We start from the raw sequence: 12,564 nt of genomic DNA on the forward strand, positions 1-12,564 counted from the left end.
AGTGGGTTAAAGCCTCTGCCTTCGGCTCAGATCATGATCCCAGGGTCCTGGGATCGAGCCCCACATCGGGCTCTCTGCTCAGCGGGGAGCCTGCTTCCTCCTCTCTCTCTCTGCCTGCCTCTCTGCTTACCTGTGATCTCTTTCTGTCAAATAAATAAATAAATAAATAAAAAGCCAAGACCAAGCAGCTCAGCAGGCCTGGGGTTTTCTCAAGCCTCACAGGGCGGCCCAACCCCAGAGCAAAACTGTAAACCCTTGCCTTCCCAGAGGCATGAAGAACAGCTGGGACCTAAAGCAAGAAGCCTGGGCCAGGTGCCCTGGATTCAGGATTGTGTTCTCCTTCAGTGAGAAAGCTAGGGGCCTTGCAGGGGCAATTCCAACCTTCTGGGTAGGGAGGGGGGGGTGACCAGAGGAAAATTCAGACAAGCAATAACTAGCTGAAAGGGTTATGGGAGGGTCTTCAGATCAATACCAATCCCAAGCCAATGCCACCCTGTCCCCAATAAACACGTGGTCTTTGCCCCTGTGTGTTTCACAGAAGTTGCTCAAATTGTTCCACCCTTCCCCACATTCTCCCTGCTTCCCCCCCACCCCCACCGGCGTACACACGGTTACATAAAAACATCTTAAACGTGGGACCCAAATCCTTCAGTCCGGGGGAGGACCGGGAAACGATAGGGAGCTGCTCGGGCGCGCACGGTCTGATCATTAGTTGGGGTTACATAATCATACAGACAAGGGCTGGAGAAGGTTCGGTGGAGCTCAGTTCAGCGCACACCCCATTCTCCACCACCACCCACACCCAGAGCCCAGAAAGCAAGCCAGTTTTAACACAACCGAAGCACACGATGTGGCTTGGGGGCTTGGGGGCGGGGGCACCTGGATGCTGCTGCTGTGAAAATGCCAAGGGCTGCCAGAAACAGACCCTCCGGCCTGCAAACCACTGTCCCCAAAGTTCAAGGGAGGGCAGAGCCACAGAAGTTGTCCTGACTTGCAACGTAAACCGATGCAGCCACGCTCACAGAAACCAACGCCTGGCCTCCCCGCTCCTCTACACCACTTGGGTCCCAGCCTATGCGGGTTCAGACGGTCTGCCACGTTCAGCAGTCCCCAGGCAGCCCCTGCAATCTCAGCCGGGGCCATTCAGCACCACCCGTGTTTCTAATTTTGAAAGATGGTAAAATGTGGGGCACAGCTTGGAGAGGGGCGCACCCGCTTTGCTAGCCGTACGGCAAGAATCCCCAACAGAGCAGGAGTTTGGTTTCTGTTTGGTTTTGTTTGCAGGGGAGGCAGCTGGTGGTTCTGCTTTAGGAACATGAAGTGGCGGGGGGAGGAGGGGAGTTAAAGGGGAGAAGGGAAAGCTCTTCCACTGCCTTGGCACCCAGCAACCCCCCACCACCACCACCACGAATCTCCTTTTAGGCAGCAGAGACCCGCTTGGGTCGCCCTGCACCCTCCCAGGGCGGCAGCCAAGGCAGCAGCAGGCAGCGCAGGTGCGGCGGCGGCGAGGCGATCGCCGGGCCGCGGAGGCTCCCGAGCGAGCCGGTGGCCCGGGCGCGGGTGCGGGTGCGGGGCGGCGGCGGGCGAGCGGGGAGCGCGCGGCGCGCACAGGGTTACAGCGGCGGCCGCCCGGATTGACGCGCGGGGGTCACTTGAGGCTCGCGCCGCTCCCCCGGCACCAGGCCGAGCAGCCGCTCAGCCCACCGAGGGCACCGCACGCCGCGCGGGCCGCCCACCGGCCACCTAGCCCAAGAAAGGCAACGACAAGACGGAATCGCAGCCCGCTATTCCACTTCCCCGTGGCGGCCGCAGGCAAAAGCACAATAAATAAAATCCAGCGCAAGGAATCCATCCGCCGAATAAAAATCCAGAGTCCCCTACCTTCGGCCTTGGGATGGCAAACTGGTCCTGTGTTCTCTGACCCACGGATCCAGCCCCTTCTTCATGAATTATTCCGGTCAGTCGGGATTTTGTGCATTTTTTTCATGAACACCTGTTTCAAGTGAGGGGTAAAGACCTTATTGGAAGAATTGTCCTTAAAAAATAACGCGTGCGTGCATACGTCCATCCAGGCATGCACGCGTGTTTGTATACACACATGTGCACACGGCGTGTACATGTACATTGAAGCACCAAACTAGGCAGTTGGATAATGGGAGAGTCGGCGGGTTGTGAGCATGCTCATGCCGGGAACAGATCCACCCTCTGTTATTCCTCTGAATAAATATAAATCACGATCAGAAACCCAAACAGTAGCATCCCTCTTGAATTCCTGCTGCTGAAAAACACGGAATAAATTCAGCCTGCAGACACAGAATCTAATCAGCAGCTGTTTGCTGAATCCAGAGCCAACCCATGCCTTGCTTGTCTTTTCCACTATGAGTCCAGACCTTTTTTTTTTTTTTTTTTTTTTTTTTTTTGAAAGGGGTTTTAACCTTTTAAAGATACAGTACACCAATTACCACTTCTGAATAGCTCTTCCTCCAAGTACAGGCGGCTAGTCCCATGCCTACAGCCACAGGGCAGGCTTGCACAAAGTGATGATGATTTCATCTATCTGTGCCTTTTTAACAAAATACAGAGAAAGAGAGAGGGAGAAGACAAATGCAAGGTATAAAACTAGAGACACATTTATTGCAGTGATGGGCTTCTCGGTGACTGATTGATGTGTTACGTAAACACCATGATCCTTCACTTCTGAACACACATTGACGGGGTCAGGCAATGCGGGGGACGCCTGTCACCCCTCGCAAGCCCCTAACTGCTGTCTGAGGACCAGGGAGCTTGCGAAAGAGGCTGAAGGAAGTGGGGACTTGTGCCCCCTCAAGAGTTTGCACAATTTTTAAAGTATAATGTAATCTAGGACCAGATCTTATTCCAAGACTTTTTTTTTTCTCCAACCAGAATCTGGAATCAAAACTACTGCCCGAACCTTTAGAGTCTCTAAGATTCAGACTTAGGCCTTTCTTTGAGATTTTGTTAACAACACCTTTTTTCCCCCCAGGGCTAGGTTGAGCACATGAGGTAGAAACATGCAGTGGGGGAGGGGGAAGATAATCCCCAAACCCCATTTTTTTAAATTATTCATTAAGTATTTCAGCCACCCAGATGGTATTTATTCCAATTTTGTTTTGGTTTTTAAAGAGGTAACACCAAGAAGGAACCAAAACTGCTAACCTCACTTATGTCTGAAAGGAGAGAAAATGCCCTTTATAGTTTCTTTTTTCATCCAGGAGCCCCTGAGCTCCAGAATGGCACTGGCTGCTTCTCCTCTGGTCCCACCCAGTAGCAGCAGCAGCAGAAGCAGCTTACCTAAAGAGCAACCCTGGTGTTCCTACAGCCACTCCTTGGGGCATGTCCCTCTAGCATGTCCCCCTAGCATCAGAGCCCATTCTTTCCCTTGGCAAACCACTAAAACCAATGTGCTGTCCCCCTCCCACCTCGTGGCAGGCACTGCCTGTGCTGAGCCCTCCCAGCCACACACACACTCCCTTCTCTCCTCTCTTCCAGGGCTCTTTAGCAGAAAATTATCATATTTCATGTGTCATCACCCTAGCTAGCTGGGCCGGGCCCCGATTGGCTAGACACTGGCAGCCGGAAATGTCACCAGCCACACAGGTTGGAACTGGCTCTCCCGCGCCCTTGGCCACCAGGGACCCGAGCCCAGGAGGCAATGTGACAAGGCTCAGACCTACCACAGGGAGCCCTGCACTCCTTTCCCTGGTCTGGCCCCATGCCCTCTCCCAGCTTCTCTCTGTACCCAGCCCTGGGGGAGGGGACTGCTAGGGGATGTGGACAGAGTCTCTAGCCAGGCTGGGAGCCAGAGCTGCCTCCAGCAGCAGGGAGAGAGGGAGCCGCTGAAATTCTTCTTCTTCCCAGCATGTTGGGGAAGAAACTAAAGATATCTCCGTTGGGTTTTAAAGATTTGGAGAAAGTGTTCCTGACAAAAACAGTCTCTCACGTGTTAAAAAATAAAATTGTCAGTAAGGCTGGGTGAGGACAAGATTTTTTCACCCTTGGAAGTTTATCCGCTGCCGTTCTTTCCTGCCCATCCAACGTCCCCTGAACCGAGGTGTCACAATCATAATATCCCAAGGCTGTCAGGGAACCCAGCAGGCAGGTCAGTCCATCCTCTTCCCTTAAACAGAGCAGCCCTGACCCACCAGAAAACTACCAGAGAAGGAAGGAAGCTTCTTCACTTGCTGTTACAATGCCTCATGATATCACACGACTTTTCAAGAGTTGGGTGGCCTTTGCAGTGATCAATCCGAGTCACCGTGGCTCTGACTTAAGCTTCGTCCCTCTTGCCCTCTCTTTGGCACATTTAATGTGACCCGCCGTTTGTCTCACCTCATTCTGTTCTCCTGACCAACAGAGAGAACATTTTTGGGAACATTTTTGTGAAAGCTGATTCTCAAACCTTTCATTATGCTGCTTTAATCTTTAGACCTGGAAGAAAAGCCTCCCAGAGCCAGAGGAGGCTGAAAGGTCATTTGGTCCAGAATCCATACGATGCTTCATTCTCCTCTATTTCCACTTTGGAGCTTTGGGTCTCTGGGATGGTTAGGTGGACACATACATTTACTTCCACTCCTCCAAAGGAAAAATTTATACAACCAAAATCCGAGTGGCAGTGCTGGGAACCAGAGAAAGATGCCATCAATAAAGTCAGCATTTTGGAAAATATGAAGAAGATGTGAAGTAGATGGAATGTGGGTGAGGACGTGCTGAAAAATCCCATGTCCTGCACAGACTTCCTAAGAAGAGAGTGCATAAGCTTCCAGAAAAGGGTCCTGGAAAATCCCAAGCTCAGAGGATCAGAGAGTGAACAAAAGGTCATGGGCATCAGTTCAGAAGCAAATTAAAGGACATTAGGAACAAGCTGGTTGTTTCATATGGAATGACAATCATTCCACAGCACCTTTGGAAAGTGGAAAATTTGTCCCTAATAAGGGTAGAAGTCAAAGGCTGAATTGGGGCAAGCCCCCAGCTCATTTGGGAATGAGAAGAAGGAGGAGGAGGAGATGAGGAGGAAAAGATTGTTTAAGGAATCAGAGGAGACACAAAATATAACAGAGAGATCCAGAATATCCAAAATTAGCCTGACAGGAGTTCCAGAAAGAGACAACATTGTTCATGAATGCAATAATCAAAGAAGAAAAAGAAGATCATTTCCTTGAGTTGAAGAAAGACTTTAGGCCTTAGATCATGAAAGTCTAAGTGCTAGGCAGCAGTGTGACTGAAAGAATTTTCAATTCTAGATGTAGCTGGTACTCTAAGAACAAAGAGAAATAACTACAAGCTTCCTGATAGGGGAGAAAAATCAGGCTGCTTAAAAGAAAAGAAAATCAGACTGCATATCATACTTCTCATCTTCAATGCTCTGCAAAGGCAGTGGCACAATTTTTATAGAATTCTAAGAGAATATTATTGTAACTCAAGAATTCTACCAGCTGCCAAACTATAATTTCTCTCATATGTGATGACAAAAGAAAGGCATGTTCAAAGACAGAAATTATATCACCCCAATACTCCTTTATTAAATTTTTTTAAAAATTACTTGAAGATCTACTCTGAAAAAAAAAAAAAGCCAGAATAATAAATTCAAGAAAGGAGAAGATATGTTATATAAGAAAATATAATGCGAAATAAAGCCAATAAAAGGTGTGGTTAAGTATAAAAATAATTGATAATGTGGTTGTAAAGATTAATTGTGAGAAGTTTTGAAATATTAGACAGACAGAGATATCAGGAATTAAAGTTTCATATGATTGCAACAACAGAAAAATGAAAATCTCAATAGAATGAGTAAGTAAAATCACTAGAATAAAAAATTGGATGAGAGGATCATTATGGAAGGCAGACAATTAGAATTCCATCTATCTCCTCTCTTCCCACAACCACATTAAAATGATAATAAGGAAGTTTTTAAAGTTGAAATACAGAATGACAAAGAAAACTGTAGAAGAGCCATTAGCCAAGAAAGTTGAAAAAGAAGGTTGTGGGGGGGTACTGAATTGATCAACTATATACTTTAATACTATCATAAATAAAACAGTATATAGCATAGATATAGAAACCTACAAAATGGATGAACAGAAATGAATAAAGTCAAGTAACAGATTCAAGTGCAGCATTTGCTGAAAACTGAATTTTCAATCAATAGGGAAAAGAATGTATAATGTCAGACTGAGACTACTTTTTAAAAATATTACTTCTAAATCATATCTTATACAAAATATATTCTATCTTCATGGAAAAAAAACACAAGAAAAAGTAGATGTTATGATTTTGATCAGTAAATCATAGAATATTATAAAGTTGTGATTTTTTTTCCCTATTAGTGTTAAGAAGGTAATGTGGTTACCCCATCTCTGCTTAAACTCCATTGCGTTAAGCCCCCAAAGAGATCCACTTCCTAGTCTCTGGAAACGCTGACTATTACCTTATATGGCAAAAAGTATGACTAACTGAAGGATCTTGAGATAGGGAGATTATCCTGAATTATCTGGGAGGGCCCTAAATGTAATCAAAGTATCCTTTTAAGAGGCAGGTGGAGGGCATAGAGGAGGAGGCAGTGTGACCGTAGAGGCTGAGACTGGAGTGATATGGCCACAAACTGGAAAGCCACCAAAATCTTGGAAGAGACAAGGGCCAGAGTCATTCCCTAGAGGCTCTGGAAGGAGCACAGCCCTGATGACCCCTTAATTTCAGCCCAGTGAAACTGATTTCAGATTTCTGTTCTCCAGAACTTTAAGCAAACAAATACCTGGTTTTAAGCCACCTAGTTTGTGGTCCTCTGCTACAGTAGCCATTAGAAACCAATACAGGCACCATGATGAGAGAGAGTACTTCCTAGAGGGTATAATAATGATTATCGCCTGCAACAACACTTGCTCTGTGCCTGGTGCTGCTAAACTACATTCATATCTAATTTCATTTAATTTGCATGGGAGTAGGAAGTAGAGAGTTGTGGTTAGTATAACTCTAGTACTTAGTAGTATGTATGCCTGAGCATGTTAGATAAACTTCTAATGCTGCTTTACCTCACCTGGAAAGTAGAGGTAAGAATGGCACTTATCTGATGGGACTTATTAAGAACAAAGCAAGACCATCTATGTAAAGAGCTTAGAATAGTGCCCAGTGATAAGGGCTCCATAAATGAGAAAGTCCTTCCTTATGCTGGGCTGCAGTCAGTCTCTCGTGGGTCCTCTCAGTGATTCTAGTTCTGCCCTTCGGATACACACTATTTAACTGTGGTTCAAATCTCCAAAGACAATGACATCAGGAATCTTAGCTTCTCCAAACTAAAAATAAACAACGCCTTCAATAATTGCTCTTGCAAATTCATCCAGAGTCCTTTTCCAACCTGACACTAACTCTGAACACATTCTTACACATCTTAAGGTTTGGTCCCAGACTTATCACCATCATTGCTCTGGAATAGGAGTTGGCAAACTCCTTTGGTGCAGGATTTTTTTTTTTTAAATAATCCATGGTTTTTGCATGTTTAATGGATTGTAAAAAACAAAAGCAAGGTGTCTGGTTGGCTCAGTGAGTTAAGTGTCAGCCTTCAGCTCAGGTCATGATCCCAAGCTCCTGGGATCACTGGGGGATGGGCTCCCTGCTCAGTGGGGAGTCTGCTTCTCCTTTTCCCTCTGACCCTCCCCCTACTCATGCTTGCTTTCTCTCTCTCTCTCTCAAATAAATAAAATTTAAAAAAAAAAAGGCAGAAAATAATTTGCAACCATTCATGGACTGCAAATTCTGAAATATTTACTGTTTGGCTCTTTTTAGAAAAAGTTTGCTAACCCCAGTTCTACAAGATACTACACTTTTATCAACACAATGTAATATTACCCAAGACCCTTTTTTTGTTGTTGTTGCAAACAAATTTTGCTATTATATCATATATATATATAAAATATTATATTATATTGACTTAATTGTAAGACTCTTACTGATTCAATCAGTATCCATTCTCCTCTCCTTATCTACCAGTACTTTTTTAAGGCTAGGAACAAGGCTACTAGTTAAAGACTACATTTCCCAGCCTGCCTTGTAGGAAGATGTGGCCAGGAGGTTAGGTTCTAGCCAATGGCATATAAGCAGATGAGAATTGTAGCATTTCCTACTCCTGCTCTTAAAAGGAAGGATCATGCCCTCCCTTCCCTCTTGACTTTCCCAGTGACTGGAAATGGGAACCTGACAGCCTTGTGTATGAAGGGTAGTGGAGCAACAAGATAGAAGGATCCTGGGTTTCTGGTGCTGTTGTTACACCCTGTACTGCTTATTCTCAGTTTGTGAAAGAGAGAGACACATTTCATTTACTTACACCATTGCAGTTTTAGGTCTAGGACAGAAAATGAATATGTGCCCTAACCAATACAAATATCGATTTCATCTCCTAAGTATCTTTCACGCTTGCTAAGCCACACATCTCCCCCATTATGCACTTATGCAATTAATTTTCTGGGCCCCATAACAAGACCTTACATTTAGCTCCATTATATTTCATAGTGTGAGAATCAGTCCATCATTTTACCCTGACATCTGGGACCCAATTCTGCCATCCAAAGTATCTTCCATCCTTTCTAGTCTCACATCACTCTTCAAAAGGCACTTTAGTCATAGTACCCTAAAACTAGTATTCACCAATACCTGATTGAGATTAAGAATAATGTAATGGAAAGGATAGTGACCTCAGTTTATGGGGAAGAAATAACAGATTAAGCTAAATTCAAACAGAGGAGGAGGAGGAGAGGATGGAGATGAGCAGTTATGAAGAGCTTACTATGTTCCAGGCACCCTGTTGGGAATTCCCCCATTGTTATGGCATTTAGCAAATATTTAGTTCATTCATTCATTCATTCATTCATTTTTAAAGTAGTAATTTTAATTTTTTAAAGCAGTAACTATATACACCTCCTATTGGGCCAGAAAACCAAAGCCCATCCAAATCCCTCTTTGCCGATGGCCATGTGCATGCCCACCTTCTCTTTGGTCACCTGCAGAGTGCACTGCCAGCATTCCTTACCAGGCTCACAGCCAAAGTGAAAATATCCCAAGCACCTAACTCAAGAATTGTTCCAATGTAGGACACTAGACAGTATTTTTATAAACCTCTACACTGGGTCATCTTGAGACAGATAAGAAGTTCATATTGGCTCTCTGTAGAGCTGCATGGCAGAAGGACTGAGCAGATAGGTTCTGAGTGGGGTCATACCATCTGGGTTCAAACTCTGTAGACCTTGAGTTAATTGCTTAATCTTTTCTTGCCTTGATTTCCTTTTTTGTAAACTTTGGATCCTTACTACAATTATCAAAGCCAGATTTCTGCCCTAGCTTACAGATAATGAAGGTGAGGCTTCTGTTTTTTGTCCAAAGGCAGATGAAATAATCATCAGATGAGGAGATGAGGATTAAAATCTAGGTTCATTTGATTCCCATCTCATGGTCTTTCCTCTTCCAAAGATAAAGAAGGAAAATATGATAAAGGAAGAAAATAAGTTACCAAATCACGCCAAAAAGGGTGACCTGCCCACCAGAGGTATGGTCATATGACCTTCTGTGATGCCTAAGAAGACAATGAAATGAAGTTAATGATGGTTTTCTTCCAAATCCCTTGGAGAAGATGTCACTGGTTAGAGCTGAACAATATCCTAGGATGGCTCAAGTCCTTCTTCTTTTTAAATCATTCAGCTTGTCTGGGGGACTTCATGGGATAGTTTACAAAAGAGAAAAAAAAAAACAGCCAAGGCCAAGGTGTGTCCCCCTTCTTGCTTCTGCTTACCTAAAAGTAAATAATTTGGGATCTAAAGTCACACATCCACACACATATGCACATTACCCACAAGTATGCATGCACACACACACACACACAACAACAACAACAACAACAACAACAACAAAACCTTAGAACATTTAAACCTTAAGATGTGAGGAGACCCATCAGGGACCTCATGGATCTATGGCAGATGCTGAATTTCACCAGGAAGTTCACAGACTCTCCAGCAGAAGTGTTTCTACAATAGGAAAAAATCTCTGACCCTGTCTAGAATCAATGCCCTAATGGAATAGTCATCAACTTACGAACAAGAAAAAAAGATATATTAAGATAAATTAGGAAAATATGTGAACTAAAGTCCCTGGAAGCCTGAGGATCCTGTTTAAGATTGCATATCAAAATTCCTACAGAGTTTTAGAAAAATATAGGTTCTCCCAAGTTTCTACAGGAGGACCTTGGTATATGCACCTCTTTAAATTTCCATAGGTACTTCTGAAAATCCTAGTGAAAAATTACTGCTGGCTTCAGCTGGAGAAAACTGTGGTCTCATCAAATTTTGCCAGGTCCAGATACCAACAGAAGAAATGTGATATAGAGATATTCTAACAGATGAAAGAGTCTAAAAATTATGTCCATAGATTCAGTCTATTAACAGTATAACATAAATACCATTGGTTAAAGTCAGAACAAGAAAGGGAGTTGGAAGGTACGGGAACAGGGGCTTTCTAATATGTCAGAAAGCTGGAGGCAGAGACTGCACAGCTGACCAATTCCTGGAGTCTGTCTGATTCTCCTTTTACTCCCAGATGATGATATGGCCTTACCAGACTGAGTTTGAGTTCAAAAGCTGGGAGAGCCCAATGTTGGTAAGAATTCTCTCCAAAGGAAGCATTAAGCCAAGTGACTAGATAAGTCCCTCCTATGTTGGAAACTTCTAGTGCAAAAGGAATATGATATAGCAAAAAAAAAAAAAAAACCAAGCTCCTCAGACCTCATAAAATTCTACATGGGGCAGCCAGTGACATGGCAGTCATGTGCCCCAAATGGGTACTCCAGGTCCTACACTGAGACAGGCCACCTGACTCCCTTTTCCATGTGACCACCCGGCTTCTGGGCAGTTTGCATATCTTGGCTAAATAAAGTCTATGTGTCTATGAGGTAAAGGAAGGGGGAAGTTTCTTTTCTGGCAGCCCACAGCCCACCCAAAAATGCTGCAAGAACAAACATAGGGAAATCATAAAATGCAGATATGAGGCCACAACTGCAAAGAGGAATCTAAACAATCCATAGGAACAGGATTAGAAATTGCAGTCAGAAGGGAAAAGAGCTCTGACTAGAAAAGATCATGAACAACTACCACAAATTACATGTAACTTATTACATTCACCTGGGATCCAAAACTCAGATGGCCTTCGGGGGCCATACAAATAACATAAGAGTCTGAAACAGTGTAGTGTAAGCAAAGGAGAGCTATAGCAATCATGCTCCCCTGCAAATCTAATAAACAAACAATCAGACAAAAGCTGTGTTGGCTAGAGAGTGTTTGAATTAGAAGAGGAACTGCCAATTTGTACCCCTGGGCCCCAATGATCACAGTCAGTAAAAGAAGAGAAGAGGGAAAAAAATTCTTCCTTTCTTAGAAAGATAAAGATAATTGGTTTTTTTGTTTTTTTTTTTAAGAATTTTAAAGTCATCATCACTTCCAAGACCTAGTTGAGACAGGATACAAAACCAAAGTACGATCTAGAAAAAGCTAAAGAATGTCTCTAAAAAACAGAATGTCTTCAAATAAGTTGGTCAGATGGTCCCATCAGTAATTCTCAGGTTGGAGTCCCAAGAGTGCAGTGAATCACATGGAGAGGTGAGGTAGTATGCAAGACACTTTTCTAAACAACTCTCATATACAGGCTTAAGGTGTCCATGCTACTCCCTAATAGTACAAAAGAGCTTCTGTTTCTTTCCTTGGAGATAGTTCATCAAAAGCTCTCCCAATTTTTTTTCTTTTTATTTTGAAATACTTTCAGACTTACAGAAGAATAGTAAAGATTGTACAAAGAATTCCCACATACCCTTCACCCAGCTTTCCCTGATGTTAATTAACATCTCACGTAACCACAGTACAATGATCAAAACCAGGAAACTGATACTGGTACCATGCTATTAACTATACATTTTCCTCTAATTCTGCTGGTTTTTCCACTAATGTTCTTTTTCTGTTCCAGGTTTCAATCCAGGATTGCACGTTGCATTTGGTTTTCTCCTGGGTCTCCTGTGGTCTGTGGCTGTTTCTCAGGCTTTTCTTGACTTTTCTGCCCTTGACACTTTTACAGAGCACTGGTCAGGTATTTTGTAGACTGTCCCTCAATTTGAGTTTATCTGATGTTTTCTCATGATGAGATTGGAGTTATGGTTTTCAGCAAGAATACCACCAAAGTGATGTGCCTTCTCAGTACATCAAATCAAGGAAGGGGTCACAATGTCAGTATGTCTGGTGTCTGGTAATGTTAACCTTGATCCCTTGGTTAAGGAAGTGGCATCCAGGTTTCTCCACTAAAAAGTTACTATTTTTCCCTTGGTAGTTGGCAAATATTGGGGGAGGGTACTATAAACCATTGCAAATGTCTGTTTCTCTTTAGACTTTCACTCACTAATTTTAGGATTCCTCGTGCAACTGTCAGCAATTATGGCAATTATGGTGTTCCAATGGTGATTTTATATCTCCCACAATTCCTCTATATATATTAATTGCAATTCTTCTATAAGAAGAGTTGTCCTTT

At 43.6% G+C, this 12,564-nt stretch overlaps 1 protein-coding gene across 2 annotated transcripts in view; it reads right to left on the reverse strand.

Annotated features, from left to right (window-relative positions):
* HIVEP3 (HIVEP zinc finger 3) overlaps window positions 1-12,564 on the reverse strand; it is a 457,005-nt gene that overhangs the window by 360,646 nt on the left and 83,795 nt on the right. For both annotated transcript variants that reach the window (XM_059374359.1, XM_059374357.1), the window contains exon 2: window positions 1,882-1,993. The gene's annotated coding sequence lies outside the window, so the exon portion shown is untranslated. The remainder of the gene's footprint in view (window positions 1-1,881; window positions 1,994-12,564) is intronic.

This window comes from Mustela nigripes, chromosome 14 (assembly GCF_022355385.1).
Source record: "Mustela nigripes isolate SB6536 chromosome 14, MUSNIG.SB6536, whole genome shotgun sequence".
NCBI classification, from domain to species: domain Eukaryota; kingdom Metazoa; phylum Chordata; class Mammalia; order Carnivora; family Mustelidae; genus Mustela; species Mustela nigripes.